The sequence below is a fragment of the Taudactylus pleione genome, unplaced genomic scaffold (assembly GCF_031769625.1).
Source record: "Taudactylus pleione unplaced genomic scaffold, aTauple2 ptg000043l, whole genome shotgun sequence".
NCBI lineage: Eukaryota > Metazoa > Chordata > Amphibia > Anura > Myobatrachidae > Taudactylus > Taudactylus pleione.
Genome location: NW_028284445.1, coordinates 3452154 through 3470633, shown reverse-complemented (window position 1 = coordinate 3470633; position 18480 = coordinate 3452154). Strand labels below are relative to the sequence as shown.

General features: G+C 43.5%; 1 protein-coding gene across 1 annotated transcript in view; it reads right to left on the bottom strand.

The window, feature by feature from the left end:
* The window catches only part of TRPC4 (transient receptor potential cation channel subfamily C member 4), a 273246-nt gene extending 261647 nt beyond the window's left edge, over window positions 1–11599 (bottom strand). Inside the window, exon 1 of the mRNA XM_088460139.1 lies at window positions 11514–11599. The gene's annotated coding sequence lies outside the window, so the exon portion shown is untranslated. The remainder of the gene's footprint in view (window positions 1–11513) is intronic.
* Window positions 11600–18480: the final 6881 nt, after the last annotated feature.

The following is an 18480-nucleotide window of genomic DNA, read 5'->3' as shown; positions in this document are numbered from 1 at the left end:
GATTTCAAACACCTACAGGAATTTGCTTAAAATATATTTGAAATTAAACTTTTCAAAACATAACATATAAAACATTAAAATCTTAACTAGCAATGATCAAGCATAATTCTGCACATCTCCAATACTTGAGAACAACCAGCCATAAAACTACAGATCTATTCAGTGCAATACACTTACCAGAGCAAATTACATTAATTTAAACTTGCAACCATGCATTATGGTGAAAATATTCTCTTGTTAACATCTATCCATGCCAATATCCACATTAAGCTAATACTGTAACTGTCCATATAATTCACTGCAAATCATTGCACTGCTTATCACAAGGAGGAACCAGTCACAGAAGCTGAAAAACATATCCATAAGATTTACAAAGAACAGGTGATAGACAGCACTATAGAATATCGCTACAAGTTTCAAATATATATATTTTGGTGAAACACTGGCCTTTCTCAAGACAGAGCCTCCACCAAAATAATTGACAAACAAAAAAAATATTTTTTATTTGTCCAATATTGTGGTGGAGGCTCTGGGCCTGATTCACAGCCGCTCGTTCGCTCCGAGCGATGTTCGCACAACTGCGCATGCGTATGGGTTGTAATACGCATGCGCGAACCAGTCATTGCGGTTGGAAATTGTGTGCTCGCAAAATAGCGAATGCCTGCTAAAAAGCAGCGTCATCGACCACGTCACTTGGTTGTCTTTTAGCCTGAACTGCTCGCATGATTGCGGTAGGAAAATGCTACCACAAGCACTACGAGCAGTTCATATGCCTTTCGATGTACTCGATTAATCTAATAAATAGCGGAGATGATGTAGGATTGCGAGCGACCAGGGGGCATTTTTAAAAAAATAGCGAGCGCCTGTTTCGTTCGCTCGTTCAGACATAGAGGCGTCAACAGACCGCAAAGAGCGAGCGCTCTATTTAAATATCCGCCCACTTCCAAGAAGAGTGGAAGCTGCTATAGCTGCAAGAGGGGGACCAACTCCATATTAACGTATATGTATTTGAATACAATGTCATTACAGTCCCTGTTGGTGTAATGGGTCAGGCATCCGGAGAGAGAGAGAGAGAGGAGAGAGAGAGAGAGAGAGAGAGAGAGAGAGAGAGAGAGGAGAGAGAGGAGAGAAGAGAGGAGAGAGAGAGAGAGAGAGAGAGAGAGGAGAGAGAGAGAGAGAGAGAGAGAGAGAGAGAGAGAGAGAGAGAGAGAGAGAGAGAGAGAGAGAGAGAGAGAGAGAGAGAGAGAAGGAGAGAGAGAGAGAGAGAGAGAGAGAGAGAGAGAGAGAGAGAGAGAGACGAGAGAGAGAGAGAGAGAGAGAGAGGAGAGAGAATTTTGAAGTCCGAGACTTTTGAAGTCTTGAGGAAAATGGAAAAAGTTATTGCTCCATGTTACCTTGATAAAATGCCGGTTGTGTCCTTAAACGTTGGTATTCACTGAACAACAGACACTTTTTTCAAGCCCTCAAGCGCTGCACTGGAGCAGTTCTCCATCATTTATGAGGGGCCATTTGTTGCTCTATATACTTTACCAGATGGCCCCCCTCATGGAGCTAGCTCACTTGTAGGCCACGGTTGCTTCATTGTGCGGCAGACTGGTGATGGGGGAAGCTCCTATGTGACATTGTATGGCATGAACTCACATGACGCAGAGACATTATGCATATGCTGTACTGGGATGGCTAGTGAAGCCTTCCTCTGTGATGCAATATGTAATAGTTTCATTTATGCCAGGGTTTGATCCTCTGCAGGTGTGAAGTGCCTCAGACAGCCGCGGTAACGGGGAAAAAAAAAATCCTTTTTGGCACCATTATTGTTTGGCATTTGTGTTTTGAAGCATATGGTAATACTTGCCTACTTTTGAAAAAGCATTTCAGGGAGACTCTGAAAGCAACGCCTATTGAGTGCGCGGTAAAGTGGGCGTGTACTGTTACATCTGGGAGGCGTGCTATAAAGTTGATTTACATCTAAAAGTAAATGAGCCCCAAAGCAGTTAGTAATATTTTTGATGAAAAACACACTGATACTTTCCAGAAAATGGATGTAGCCATAGTAGTGGCGTAACTAGGGTATTTGGAACCCAGGACAAATTTGAAAAAGGAGCCCCCCCTCCTATGTGCGCACGGTGAAAATGGGCGAGGTCACAAGGGGCGTGGCCACTGAAAAATGGGGCGTGTCAGCATGACACACCCCTTTCTTGTCACTGGGAACGTTTCTTTCCATTTGCCCCTTTTTGCAATGCCCTTATACAATCCCCCTTATGCAGTGCCCCTAGTAGTGGTCCCCCTTATGCAGGTCCCCAGTAGTACCCCTTATATAGTAACCCCAGTATACAATGCCCCCAGTAGTGGTCCCTCTTATGCAGGCCCCCAGTAGTGCCTCTTATGCAGGCCCCAATAGTGCCCCTTATACAGTACCCCCAGTAGTGGTCCCCCTTATGCAGACCCCAATTAGTTCCCCTTATACAGGCCCCCAGTAATGATCCCCCATATGCATTGCCCCTTACACAGTTCCCCCTGTAGTAGTCCCCCTTATGCAGCCCGCCATTAGTTCCCCTTATACAGTGGCCTCAGTAGTGATCCCCCATATGCAGCCCCCCAGTAGTGATCCCCCATATACAGTGCCATTTATACAGTGCCCCCAGAAGTATTCCTCTTATGCAGGACCCCAGTAGTGCCCCTTATGCAGGCCCCCAGTAGTTATCCCCCCTATGCAGTGCCCCCTGTAGTGGATCTCCCTTTTCAGTGCCCCCTGTAGTGGTTTTCCCTTTTCAGTGCCCCCAGTAGTGGTCCCCCCTGTGCAGTGCCCCCAGTAGTAAGCCCCTTATAGAGTGCCCTAGTAGGAGTCCCCCTTGATGCAGTACCCCCTGTAGTAGTCCCCAGTAGTGGTCCCCCCCAATGCAGTGCCCCCAGTAGTATCCCCCCAGTAGTAGTCCCCAGTAGTGGGCCCCCCCAATGCAGTACCCCCAGCAGAATCCCCCCTGTAGTAGTCCCCAGTAGTGGTCCCCCCAATGCAGTGCCCCCAGCAGTATCCCCCCCTGTAGTAGTCCCCAGTAGTGGTCCCCCCCAATGCAGTGCCCCCAGTAGTATCCCCCCCTGCAGTAGTCCCCAGTAGTGTTCCCCCCCAATGCAGTGCCCCCAGCAGTACCCCCCTGTAGTAGTCCCCAGTAGTGGTCCCCCCCCCAATGCAGTGCCCCCAGCAGTATTCTCCCCTGTAGTAGTCCCCAGTAGTGGTCCCCCTCAATGCAGTGCCCCCAGTAGTATCCCCCCAGTAGTAGTCCCCAGTAGTGCCCCCCCAATGCAGTGCCCCCAGCAGTATCCCTCCTGTAGTAGTCTCCAGTAGTGGTCCCCCCCAATGCAGTGCCCCCAGCAGTATCCCCCCCTGTAGTAGTCCCCAGTAGTGGTCCCCCCCAATGCAGTGCATCCAGTAGTATCCCCCCCAGTAGTAGTCCCCAGTAGTGGTCCCCCCCAATGCAGTGCCCCCAGCAGTATCCACCCCTGTAGTAGTCCCCAATAGTGGTCCCCCCCAATGCAGTGCCCCCAGCAGTATCCCCCCCTGTAGTAGTCCCCAGTAGTGGTCCCCCCCCCAATGCAGTGGCCCCATGTAGTATCCCCCCCTCCTCCTCCCCCTCCCGCTACCGGTAAATACACACAGAAATTAAACAATAAAAGAAAATTCTTACCTGAATCCACGCTCCCGCCGCCCCTGTCGTCCGCACGTCAGTCCTCCCAGGCTGGCGCGCTCTGCATTATGGGAGAGACGTCATGATGTCATGACGTCTCTCCCATTACCCACTGCAGGAGCCGGCTCTTGCAGTGGGCGCTGCGGCTGCAGCAGTCAGTAGAGTCTATCTGACTCTCATTGGCTGCTGTTTAACACACACATCGCCGCCAGCACTAGCGGTGATGTGTGTGCAGCAGCAGCCAATGAGAGTCAGATAGACTCTCATTGGCTGCTGATTCACACACGCATCGCTACCGCTTGGCGGTGATGTGTGTGCAGTAGCAGCCAATGAGAGTCGTCTGACTCTCATTGGCTGCTGGTTAACACACACATCGCCGCCAGCGCTGGCGGCGATGTGTGTGTTATGCACAGCATGAGCCCGCCTGCCACCCTCCTCCTGGCACTATTGGGCAAGTGCTCAGGGGGAGGGAAGGGGCTCAGCTGTGCAGCACAGGACCGATGCTGGAAGCCTAGCGCCGGTCCTGTGTAAATGTGTAGCGCTGACCGCATTCACTGCGGTCGGCGCTACACTGGCTAACTAGGGCGGGCCGGTACCGTGGCCGGCGGTGCCCCCCCTGCGCCACCGGTCCCACAGCGCCCAGGGCACGCACCCTGCTCGCCCTGCCCAAGTTACGCCACTGAGCCATAGGGATCATTGTGCCTTATAACCAATGCAGGGAAATGATACTAATGATCCCATTTGAATGTATATAACTCTGTATATATATATATATATATATATATATATATATATATAGCAGCTTTATGATGGGGAAAAGTGCAATCAGGGAGATTTCTAAACTCTTCAGGGAGTCAGGGAGATTGCTGCTATTTCAGGGAGTCTCCCTGACAATCAGGGATAGTTGGCAAGTGTGCATATGGTACATCTTATGTAACTGCTTGAAGCTGTTCAATATTTGCTATGACTTACTCCTGCTACAGTATCTTATTATTATGTATTACACAGTGTAGCTGGCTGGGTAGTACAGAAGCAATACATGCGGTTGATCTAGGGAAGCACAGAAAATCATGAATGAAATGCATAGAAAAAGAATGAAGATTTATGCTGTAGAACAATGGGGATGTGTTAAGAAACAGTGTTGAATTTTAGAAGGTACAGGGGTTGAATGATTGACAGTTTGTTAGATCCATAACAAATGTATTTTTTTCCCCAACTCTTATTGGACAGAAGAAACCAAGCATGGACATGACAAGCTGCTATAAGTAAGTTATTCAGTATATCCACATTACACAGATTTATTGTAAATGGATACATACTGTAGAATTACTATTTATCACAACATAAATGATCTAGTGCATATATACTAGTTGTACCTATATATAATCATGTGAATCAGAAATGCTTAAAATACTTTCTGAACTGTTAAACTACTAAGGGCCATATTCAATTTGAGGCGATTCATTTATCGCAGATGACGTCATTTTTGTCTATTTCAATTATCCCCGTATTCAATTTGAAAGACTTTTCGCCAGTGCGAAAAGTCTTTGTATAAATCGTGGAAAACTTTTCTCCTCAGAATAGAAGTGCAGAATTGAGGTTTAGGGGTGCAGGCTTAAAAAAAATTGCCTGCACCCCTGGGAATGTCCCATAAAATTAATGTGTGTTAAAAAAAGGGTAAACAAAAAAAAAATCGGGACACCCCAAAAAATTATTTTACATTTTGGGGTTAAAAAATTATAATAGGGAACACACTTCTATAATAGCTAAATTTGATCAAGAGGGGTTCCAAAGTATGCGGCAGGTGTTTTCTTCAATGCGGGTGATAGCGGCAGGTGCATTTTTGAAGAATTTGAAAAAATTATTTTAAGGACTTAAAAATATGCTTGCACCCATGTTCAAGTACCCCAAATTTGATGGGCATAGTTATTTTTCCCCAAAAATTGCTAAATGCTCTTCTGCATCACCTTCTTCAAAACCGCATTTAATCACCTGCCGCGGCTATTTAAAAACCCCACTTCCCTTCAGCATGCAAAAATGGGGGTACCCATAGTGATCCCCCATGTCTGGACATCTCTAGGGGGGTCCAAGGATGATTTCCCGAAAATTGCCAAATTTTTTTGTCGCTTCCAGTTTCGCCGGGTCCCGTTTTCGCGTCCATGGAAATTGAATACGGGGATAAGCGGGCCCACGAGCGATACTTTTCCTCCTGGAAAACAGACGAAAAGTCCAGCAGTATTCAAATTGAATACGGGCCTAACACAGTTGTTCATTGTGGGGCTGAATCCAACTGGCACGTTAGTTGCAATGTGCATAGACCTCAGTGATTTCAGCATACTGCGCATGCACAAAGGAAAGACATCATCATCATCTGTGCATGAAGATCGCTAGTGTGTATGTACTGATCCGTCCGTCAACAGACCGCACTTTCCGTCAAATGGGCGATTCTGGCCGGTGACCATGTGATCAGATAAAACTGTCCCAACTCATGGGAGTGTCATGGAAGTGTTGTGTGCTTATATGCCGGCTTCTGTGCTCAATCGCAGCATGTGGACAGAGATGGCACCTCTGTTTCAGGCGGATCTTTTGCACCCAGCATGGCTGCTGTAAGTCCAGATAAGACTGATGACGGCTGTGGTAGGAGATGTAATCACAGTAGGCGGGATAGGCTTCCACATGCAGGCACACAGATTTTTACTAGTATACAAAGACAAATTCTCACATTACCATATTATTAACAAAAAATGGCAGCTGCTCAATCTGGCAGTACTTTTCAGGTGCATGAAAGGGAGGGGTCATACCAAGTAGACCCCCCCTTTTTCTAATTACCATATTATTGTAAGCAGATATGCATGAGCAGTCAGAATAGCAACCGTGGATGCGTGCGACTCAGAGCCAGCCCTTGTACATTATGGCCCTCATTCAGAGCCGCACGCTATTTGCGGTCGTTCGTTTAAAATCAAGGGGTGGCTATTTAAATGATCCGTACGCACATTGCAGTGTGTTCACACCTCTAAGTCTGAACGAACGAGCAAAACATACGCTCGTTTATTTGTTAAAAACGCCCCCTGGCCGCACGCATCCTACGTCATGTCCGCTATTTATTAGATTAATCGAGTACATCGACCAGCGTATGAACTGCTCGCTATTCTTGTGGTTGGTGTTTGCTACCACAAATTTGCGTGCAGTTCTGGCTATAAAATAACCCAGTGACGTGGTCAATGACGCTGCTGTTTTAAATATACACACCCATAAAACGCCCGTTTTGACCTTTAAGCACGCCTGCGATCGGATCTCCACTCCCCATTTTCAAGCACCTTCCCCTGTTACCACCCACATACGCCTCATTCTGTCACTCAAAATAGCAGGCACTCGCTATATAGCGTACAAAGGATTTTCGGCCGCACTGACTGGTTCGCGCATGCGTACTAAAAAGCGTACGCATGCGCAGATGTGCAAACATCGCTCGGAACGAGCGTACTGCCGCTAACGAGCGGCTCTGAATGAGGGCCTATATTCTCTATAATACAATATATATGTCATCTTGCTTTCTACGATCCTTTACGGAAGTTCTCTATGTGCAAAAATGCCTTCTCTACATATCAACAGAAAGTCCAGGGCTACAACAGGGGATTTGACATGTGACTGCTTACAAGCAACCTCATGGCAAAGTCACATAATCAGTCGGATAAAAATATCTCTCACGCCAACTCCAAGGCGGCTGTGGGAAGCGATACCTATCAACACACCGCCCACAGAAACCACCACTGCCAGTGAAATAGGCAGTCCCATCTTTAACAGCAGATTGCACCCTTGTAAATTAGCTCTTAGGCATGGTATACGTCACTTTTAATTGAAGCATCTAAGTTGCCTGAATAATTAATTAGCAACAAAGAGAAAAATGATTATCACACCTGTATTGTTGGATCAATATAGTGGGGTATAGGACAAAAATTGTGGCATTGTGGCACACCAGACAATGTGAAATAGGTAACTACCAGTGGCGGCTCCAGAGGTGGCATCAACACTGGCATCTGCAAATTCCACCGCAATACCAGCTACAGATGACAGGTGCTCCATCCCTCACAATTCTGCATTCACCATCGATTTCTACTTTCTCTCTCACAATTCTACTTTCTCCAAACCATGGAATACAGCTTTATCACTCAAGACCAGTGGTGGCTCCAGAGGTGGGACTGCAGTGCAGTCCAAAATTCAGATAGGGGAACCACACCAACTGCCATTTCAAACGCTGCCAAACATTGCTGGCCGGGACTCACTGGCAGTTGGGGTGGCTCCCCTATTTGAATTTTGGACTGTGCTGCAGCCCCACCTCTGGAGCCACCACAGGTAACTACAGTAGTTATCAGTAGGGGATGCTGTAAGTGATTAGGCTCCTAAGAGCCAAGCTACAATACTAAGGGGATGATTAAGAGATTTACTTTAGATCGATATTCACAAAAAAAATCTCCAATTTTGTTACATCTGCACCTTCACGTACAGAACTGGCGACAATGGGGAGTGTTCCATTTTGTAAGTGTACCGAAGCATCAATAGCCCCGGCAACATAGTTCTGCAGGACATCCTGACTAACCTGAGAGTTACCCAGATGTTCGATGGCCCGGCGATGTTCACGCAGTTGATCTGATGCTGCGTTTTTGACAGTGTACGTTTTGTTTACACAAAAATGCCTCCTGCGGCTGCTGCCTACAAAGATGTGGTGGCCGTGCCTTTATCGTTCACTTCTGAATCAGCCCCTAAGACACATCTATAAGCAACAATAACTTTGCCAGAAAGCTCAACACTCATCAGATTCAATCTTTACATTACAGCAATGTAATGTAATTACAGATGGGCAGTGACTCCGAGCATTTAAATACGTGCTAACAACAGGTTTATTGAGCAGGAAACAGATTTCTTTATACAATCCAACTCTAGAATTCCCATTATTTACATCCTCTCCACAATTCATAAGAGCCCAATTGAATCTCCGGGCCATCCAATAATATCTGCCTCTGGCTAGTTAATATTTAGTATGCTATCCTTTATTTCTATAGGGAGAACTATATCTATAAATGATTGTCCGTTTCTCATCAATCTACCTACTGTCTGCAAGAGATACAGTACAACAGACGTTTCCAAACATAAGGTCAGCTTCGGGCATGTGACCGCCATGGATCATCATCGTCAATGTTTATTTATGAGCTGCCACAGATTGCGTAGCGCCATACAGTCAGCAGCACATAAAACAAAACAAATGTGCATGCAACCATCCCAGTTGCATCATACAAATACAAATAGACACAAAGCAGAACAAAAACAAACACTTGCATGCGGACAAGGGGATGAGGTCTGGAGACGTAAGATATAAGTACTGTAAGAGTGGGATCTGCTTGTGACATAACATTATGGAGGGGCAGCGAAATAACGATGACGACGAGGTAGGTGGGAACTGAGTGGCAGATGCAGACCCTCCAACATGACCCCTTCCATTAGGTACGAAATGCTCTTCTCCCAGACTTCCCTCTTAGATTATGATTACAATCACCTGTGCTGAAACACCTTTTCATCAATTAACTAGCTTAACACAGGTGACGGCAATCATAACATTAGGTGGGAGGTCCAGGAGTAGGGCATTTTGTACAGTACCTGATGGAAGGGGTCATGTTGGTGGGTCTGCAAGATGCAAGTGGAGCGTCAGGAGAAAGCGGACTAAGGCCATACACGGTGTGATAAAGCAGCCTTGGTGTGATTTGACTGCTATATTGCACAGTGTATGGGCCTGATGTCAGACCGAGCACGCTCCCTTGGGGTCGTACATCGCACCCGCTGATCTTACTGCAGGATTAGACGATCAGGGGATGCGATGTGCTATCCCATGCAGCACTATGAGTGTGAGGGAGGGTCGACCACTCGATCGCACTGGGTGTGGGGACCGCCCGATATGTCGGACGACGTATCCCCTGTCGCCTCGCACGGTGTATGGCCCGCATTAGGATTGTGAGAGGTAGACAAAAATGAAATGGTGAGTTTTAGTATATTTTTATCAGTTTATATACACATACAACTCCTCTGATTCACAAAGTGTGCTATATAGAAATACATACAAAACTTGTAACTATAATATTTTAGAATAAAACCTGTTTTTGCAATTTGGTTTGCAATAATAGCATGACGCTTCCATGAAAAGAACACTAGTAGGTCCTTATGTGAAAAGAGTGGTGCATCATAGGTGACATTGTTTAATTATTGTCAGGTTGCTATGCACTACACACTGCATAGCAACCCCACCGTGATAAGTCTCGTTCACAACCGGAGGCTTTGAAATCCTGCGACATGCAGAGTATAAAGGGGGCAGCAAGTTTGTCTTTATTTAAATAACTGCACAAACACATTGATTTAGAAAAACAGGATTTAAGCTGCAAAACCATTAAAAGAGAGTTAACTATATATTTCAGTTCAGTACATGATTTATGTTTGTTACCCACAAATATAAGACTTTTATCTATCTAAACGTTACTGTTAGAATTTTTGATAGCTCTATAACATTATTATCTGTATAAATCAACATTTTATCAACATTTATGTTAAAATCTACTTTAAGCAACATTTAAAGAGATCTCATAAAGGATATGGCACACATGTGTAGGATTTTTCAATGTCTATTGATGGACATTGTAGAAAAATGACAGAAAATAAAATTAAATTCTGTATCTTTTTTGAACATTTCTTGTAACTTTATCTAACCTAGTAAAGTAAAATAAACATGTTTACTATTTCCTCAATGTCATAAAAAGCTAAATTGGTAGAAATGTTTTAAAAACCACTTTCTCTAGAGAGAGGGACTAATCCAAGCCAGACTGCTGTCTGTAATTTAATAAAAAAAATGATCCAGTCTTCTGGAGAAGACACTAATGATGTCAAATGGTAATAAAATCCTTGCACATAACTATAACATACTACAAATGCTTTTATAGATATCTTTCTCTTATGCCCTCATTAAGTTCTTTTTAACACAAACCATGTAAGTGCCTTATATACAGATATACCACAGCTATATGATAACAACCACAGTGTAAGTATCAATACAAGTCAGAATGTTACAATCCCCTTAGGTTAACAAAACTCAACAAACTACACATACACATACATTTTCCAGCTATTGGAAATGTCTTAAAATTAAACTTAAATGTATACATTTCACATGACTGCTTTCATAATAGATAATGATTAGTTTAATAATAAATATTTGTTTTAGCCACAGTCAGAAAATCTCCATATGTACAGTACCCTCATGGATGTTTAAGTCTGCACCTATATTATTATCATAGATAATATATAGTTAGAACGGTTAGCTACTTCATTATAAATTTGCTTATTATAATGACTCAGATAAGGATGCACAGAAAAAGTACATTTTATATTTGTAAGCCCACCAATAAGTATAGTACAGCAAACTTTAATGTTCAGCTGTATTAGCATTTTAAATAAGAAACATTTGCTGGGAAACTGTTGATATTTGGCTTCTCAACCATCCTGCAGGTGTCAGCCTTTCCCAGCGATCTGCCAAAACAGCCCTATACTGTATATCTCTACTGATAAAACAAATAGTACGATAAATTGCACAGTATATTATTAAGTAAAGAATAATAGCCACAATAATAAGAATAATAATAGATTTTCATTAAAAGCAATTATATAAGTGTAAATAGGCAAGACAAAGGACCCATATGCAAACTATCCATCGATTTTATAGAGCATCATATTCACTTAGAAACAAAAACACAAGTAATAGAAAAATCAAACACACATATGAAGTTATTTAGCACTTACTTCATTCAGTTGCAATGTGTTTATATCCACAAGTACAGTTCAGTAATTGTCCTGTTTGGGTCTTTCCAAGTAAAACTTCATTACAGGAGATGATTTGGGGTGCCAGGTAAGACGCTGGATGCTTCTACATGCTGTTCTTCATGCCAGGAGACTGGATTACCTTGTTTCTCACATCTAGCAGCTTTGACAGAACATTGTTGTAGAGGTGGAAGCAATAGAGCACTGAGTGAGAGTATCCCATGATGACCACACTAATGCCATCACTTCATCTCTACACTGTCTTGTTGCAGTTAGGAAACATGCACATGAAATGAAGATTTCCAATTCTACTTGTCTGGGCTGCTGCTGCCTACAGTGACTTATATGGAGCCTGCCTTTCTCTCAGCTGTGAAGTATACGCCTCTCTTTGGTGAAATCCCTTAGGGTATCCTTTCATGCTGTTTTGATCTCCCTTCTTTCCCACTCGATTATCTCCTTCTCCCACTCTGAGTAGTTCTCCTTCCTCCCACTCTGAGTGAAAGCTCCTCTCCTGCATCTCCCCCATAGCTCACTGATCACTAGCTACTGATTTGCCAGCTCCATTTGCCTGTGCTGTGTGTTTTCTCTTTATGTCACTCATAGCCAAATCTGCTGAGCTACTTGCAGACAGACAGAGCATGAGAAAAGTGTTCAGATTTTAATCAGGTCATTGCCATTCTATTCTATTTAAATCACAAATCTTATCCGTCTTTTTTGGGGATCGAGGGAAATAAGAAAAAAAAAGATAAAACACTTTGCAACCAAAAATATTTTTATTGTTTTTAGAATAGATTAAAATACTTCATAGTCTTATAAGTTACTTTTGTATAAAATGTCCGTGCCATATGCTGTTTTCCCCTTACAGAGATAGAGCTTCTGTTTTAAATTCAGTTTTATTCTCATGTTCTCTGCCTACAGGATTTTGGAACTGACAGCTTATCTGTACACAGTGCTGAATTTCAGCAGAAACCCTGGAGAAACGCTGTATTCTGTACATCTGCCTAAAGAAATGATACAAAACCAGGGAATAGCACTGCGAAACATTTAAATCAGCTTTTTTTAAAACTGTCAGTGTGAAATTGAGGAAATTGTATTTTTTCTAGTCTCCAAGCTTTAATAATACTATCCGTTCAATTGAATGGGTGTTTTGAAAGCTTCTACCACATGCAGTTTGCTGTAACATAAATTTGATGCCAGTCCTAATCTTTTCTCAGCAATTGAGCTGTGGTTTACAGAATGTATGTGGGGGTCTTAGGAAAATATACAGACCACTTACAGCCCTAGAAGCATAAAGGGACTTGTAACCACTTTAAATGCACAGTTTACACCACTAAAGTATATTCTAAACAAACCGACTGAATATTGCGAGCGTTGTTTTATCAATTACTGGTAGCCTAAGCTCTGAGAGTTTTCACTGAGTTATGTTAGTCATTAAGGCAGGGATGGCCAGACTTTTGGACTTGGTGATCTACACTAGAGGCCAAAAATCTTTAGCGATCTACCGTAGTGCATAATGCACACCACACAGTGTTATGTAGCATAATAAAGTACTATACACCCAGTGTAGGACTGGGGTATGAAAGGCTCACTGCCGGAATGCAATGGTAGAGGCCCATGCCCTAGGGGTGTGGTCAGCTGGTAGAGGCCCATGCCCGAGGGGTGTGGTCAGCTGGTAGAGGCCCATGCCCTAGGGGTGTGGTCAGCTGGTAGAGGCCCATGCCCGAGGGGTGTGGTCAGCTGGTAGGGCCCATGCCCGAGGGGTGTGGTCAACCACTACAGCTGCTTGGTTAACTATTAGACAAATCTTGGTGTTGTTTCTATAGAAGAGCACAAAGCCCCCATGTTTAACAGTGGTCCTGCTCCACCAGGTAACTGACTCTCTAATAGAGTAACAATGTATAATTTGAGTGCACAGTCTGGAACCTGACATCAAGAGGAAGGGGTAAGGCCCTAAGACAGTGGGGCCCACCAGGGATTTCCCATGTACCCTTGTGGACCAGTCCAACCCTGTATACACCCCCATATGCTTCCATAAATTTCTGTTGGTTTGTAGAAAAATTAAACACACACCACATAATAGTGTTATGTAGCAGAATATGGATGTATTATACACCCCTAGATGCTCCACTAACTTTGGTGGTTTGTAGAAATTTGTAGAAATTAAAAATGCACAGTGTTATGACCCAAAATAGTTCTGCAGTGTAGATCCGCACCACAGAAGCTGCTGACATATGCCCCCAGGGGATGTAGCCAAAATGTAGACAGTCAAACTATACACAATCAAAAGGTTGACACCAAAATGTCGACTGTCATAATGTCGACAACCAAATTCGGGTATTCCCATCATTTTTTCATTGTTGAGATGGGCCATGTCTTCCGTATCTGCAGTTTTGTCCTGAAGGGCTGTCTATTCAGCTTACATAGGCCCTCATTCAGAGCCGTACGCTCTGAGCAGAGCGCACGCTCTGAATGAGGGCCGGGCTCCATTTTCATGGAGCGTCCTCCTGGACGCTCGTATAGCTGTGGGTCACCACCCACAGGCTATACGAGCGTGCATTTTGATGGCCGCGATGGTCGTGACCATCGCGACCATCGAAATTGCGAGCCGGAGCCTGCGGTTGAGGTTTTCAACCGCAAGCTCCGGAGTGATTTTGGCTCTATCAGAGCCAAAATCACTCCCACTGACATCACTAGTGATGTCAGTGGGCCGGCTTCTGACGGGAGGCGTTCCCGTGGGAACGCCCCCGTCAGGGAGGCATGCCCCCGGCACGCCCACCAAAGGGGGCGTGCTGTCAATCAACATTGACAGCACGCCCTCTTTGATCGGACACAACGAGCGAAGGAAAGTCCTTCGCTCGTCGTGTCTGGCGCATGCGCACGACGGAGCTCCCTCCGTCGTGCGCATGCTCAGTGCAGACCATCGACCCACTTGCGAGCGGACAGCCGCTCGCGAGTGGGTCTGAATCAGGCCCATAGATTCATGGGACAATATTAAGTCATTATTTGAGGCAACGACCTCAGCCATCTTGTTCTCCAAGTTGTCTGTGGGCCCGTGTCGGGGACTGCACACGGGCTGCACCCGTGTCGGAGACTGCACACGGGCCCCCTCCTCTCTAGAAACGCCTCTGTGTGTATGTGGGATGTAATTAGGAGTAAACTGTCCTGTAGAATCTTCTGTCTGGTCAGTTTTAAAGTTAGAGCGAGAAAAACCCCTCACTAATCTGCACACCATTGGTATTAAGCCCCTAAAAACCAAAAGAATAGTCTGTGCAGCCAATATTTATTTTATCATTCAAATAGGGTTGAAGCACTAAGTTCAATAAATGAATATCAAATGTAAGTTGACATTAAATAATCATAAATAGTTGCAGTGAGGACAGAAAATACTGTCCAAGAGAAAAAGAGATCTGTCGTGTTTAAGTGTAGTATATAGTCGACTCACTTAAAATCTATCAAAAAATTTAATATAACACAGAGTATACATAGCATTCACAGTATAAAAAGGATACTTAACACATTGTGACAAGTAGAATTAAAACAATATTATTACAGGTTGAGTCTCCCATATCCAAATTTTCCGAAATAAGGAATTTTTTTGGCATGACTGAGATAATGAAACCTTTGATTTTTAATGGTTCAATGTACACAAACTAAGGCACAAAATTATTAAACATATTGTATAAAATTACCTGCAGGCTGTGTGTATAAGGTGTAAGTAACACATAAATGCATTCTGTGTGTATATTTGGGTCCTATTCCCAAGATATTTCATTATGGTATGCAATTATTCCAAAATACGGAATATTCCGTTATCCAAAATACCCCTGGTCCCCAGCATTTTGGATATGGGAGACTCAACCTGTAGTGCAAATCTATAGTGTTCTATTGTTACTGTTGATTACTCAAAAAGATACTTTAAGCATGCTCCAGGGATAATCTCTAAATAAATAGCATAGGTTACCAGTTGTAAGTAATTAGGTTACCAGTTGTAAGTAATTAATGTTACCAATTCAGTAGTGAAAGAGTAATAGAGTCCTGGGCTGTAAATGTATCTGTATGCTTACAGTTATACACCATATAGGTTCATGCACTTCCAATAATGTCCACGGGAAGAGGCTCTCAACTGATATTTCAGTCCCAAAAAAACCATGGTGTACTAATAATTAATAGTAGTTTCAATTTGATTACTTGTGCTTAGTTGATCCAGCCACCTCTCTAGTATGAAAGATCGAGAGTGACATACATAAGCCAATAGTCATATATTGGAGACAGTTTATTACTTACAGACCTTGCTTCAAACCAGCTGTATGTACAGTTACTTGCTACTGGAAGTACTCACGGACTTCATAGAAACAGTAGCTTTCCATTTGGTAGCACTCCGTATTCCAGGATATCAGGTAACTGTCAACTCTAAACCGGCATCCTGTCCTCCGTTTAATACAGCATGAAGGTGTCTGTATGGGGGCCCCTCTTGTTTGTAATCTCCTGAAAGCCACGGACTGTCACTCACCACCGGAGCTATCAGTATTCTGGCCAGCAATATTTTCAATGTCCTGGCAGGGAGCATGCGGAAAACGTGGCGTCTCGGTGATCGCCGGACCAGTGAGCAGAGCAGCAGTACCCAATTATTTAAACATACGTCAGCATCTCGTCTAACATGTTTCATCACCGATCATGTGACTTTTTCAAAGTATTAAGCCCCCACACATTCCTGGTTGGATCAGTTGAACCTGTTATGAACGTTGTATGCCTTCTGCATTAACCCTGTGTTATTCAGAAACCTTTTCTATCTGGTTAATAAACCACAATATGTTTAAGTTATTCATTGTGTGGGATGATGTTCATCAAACACCGCTGCCACATATATTGACATCTATAGGTTCTGCCAATAAGTTATGGGCCCAGGCCTTCAGGCTTCCAGAGCACCATCATGTGAACAATAATGATACCAAGAACTTGGTTTCAGCAAAATGGAATAAAAGGGTGAATATGTACAGTACCAGTGCCAGCATGGGCTTCACCAAGTTAACAGGCTTGGAGAGCTACGCTACATGGAAAGTTGCCATTGAGGCAGTTACAGCAGGAAAAGTTGTGGAAAGTTACTAGAGATTCCAGGGATAATTCAATCCCAGATGATATTGATAGAGCCATGGAAAATATAGGTTTAGCTGTAGAACAGCATGTGTATTCCATAATTCATGGGAAGGTGACAGCACAAGAAATGTGGATAGCATTGCAGACGTCTTATGAAGACAAAGGATTATTGAGTTGAATCAACCTTAGGCACACATTGTATGGCACTAAGCTAAGTGCGTGCAAGGATATGTATGAATATATAGATAGGATGCTGTCAATCTCTCAATTGACTTCAGTAGCTGCCCAAGTAGACGACAAGGAGGTTTCAATGACAATGCTGCAAAACCTTACACCAGAGTATGATTTCCTAATAGTAGCTTTATAGTCATGCACTGCAAAGCTAGCAACAGAAATTGAAATAGCCAAGCTACTACAGTTTTAAGAGTGCATACTTGTTGAGACTAATGCTGAGAATTACAATCTATTGTGAAAGGGCATAAAACCAAGAAGCCCAAGTACAAGTACTTGAAGTGCCACAAAATAGGACATAAGTCCTCAGAATTCAGAGCAAGTGAACCATGTGGTACTTCTTCATGCAAGCGTTAAAAAAGAAGTCAACATTAAATGTAGCTGACTGTCACTGCAAAGATTGCTGGTACATGGACTCAGGAGTTATGAGTCACTTCAGCTGCAATGGGAGGTGGTTCAAGTCACTAAAGTCATGTGTTCATGCAAAGATCATGGTAATAGAAAATAAAGTCCTAAATGCTACGAAAATCTGGACAATTACTGTGCGCTTGAGAATTAAAGGCATAACATTTGTCACAGACATACTGTAGAAGATGTACTATTGATCCCAGATCTAGGAACCAATATGATTGTGATCGGTGTTTTGGAAAAAAAGTGATACAAGCTCCAATTCACAGGGAGAGAGTGCATTGTATACTGCAGAAGAGAAACTGTAATTGCAATGGCAACCTGGTATAAACAACTGTACATCCTGGACACTGAGGAATGTTATGTAATGACAGTTTAAGATTCCAACCAATCTATGGAAATATGGTATAGGAGACTGGGTCACCTAGGGTATGACAATGTGCAGAAATGTATAGAGGGCATGATTATGGGAATGTCAGTGAACAACCGAGAAAGACCAGAGTGTGAAACTTGCGTAACACATTGCCCATTTACAAAATCAGCATCCAGAGCATGAGCACCATTGTAATTAATGCACATAGGCACATTTGGACCAATGGAGGTGGAGTCAATGAGCGGTTACCACTATTTCATGATGCTCATAGAAGATGCGTTTTTTATTTTTTTTCCCCAAAATTGTGCGGTCGTTTTTTGCCAAAGTGCGCAACTTACGAAAAATTTTTGGGATAATTTATTATTAGGGGGGATGTCCAAAGGGTTCTGATAGAAATCCCCACATTTTTAGCCAAAAATAGGGATTTTGTATTTTTTTTGCCTGGTCTGGGATGGAGAAAACTTATCTCCAGTTTTTGGTGAAAACATCGCCGTTTTTTGGACAAAAACGTCCGTTTTAGCCAATGGCGAAAAAACGTCTGTTTTTGCTGCTAATTGAATACGGTCCTGAGTCTGAATCTGTATATGAAGTGCTACGATACAGCGGTCATATTTTTTTCCACGCCAAGTTCTGTTGTGCTTCAGTTACAGACTCACTCGCACACCGATATGCAAATGTTGCATATCAAATTAATCAGTGCAGTCTCCTGCTGCTTCTTACTAGTACTGTGATAACAAGCAATTTTGGATGAAAAAGAAGAAAAAAATATGCTCGGTGCAAGCAGAGTTGCGCAAAACCTGGTTCACTCAAGCCAGGAGTCTCGCACTGCATGGCGTATTGAGG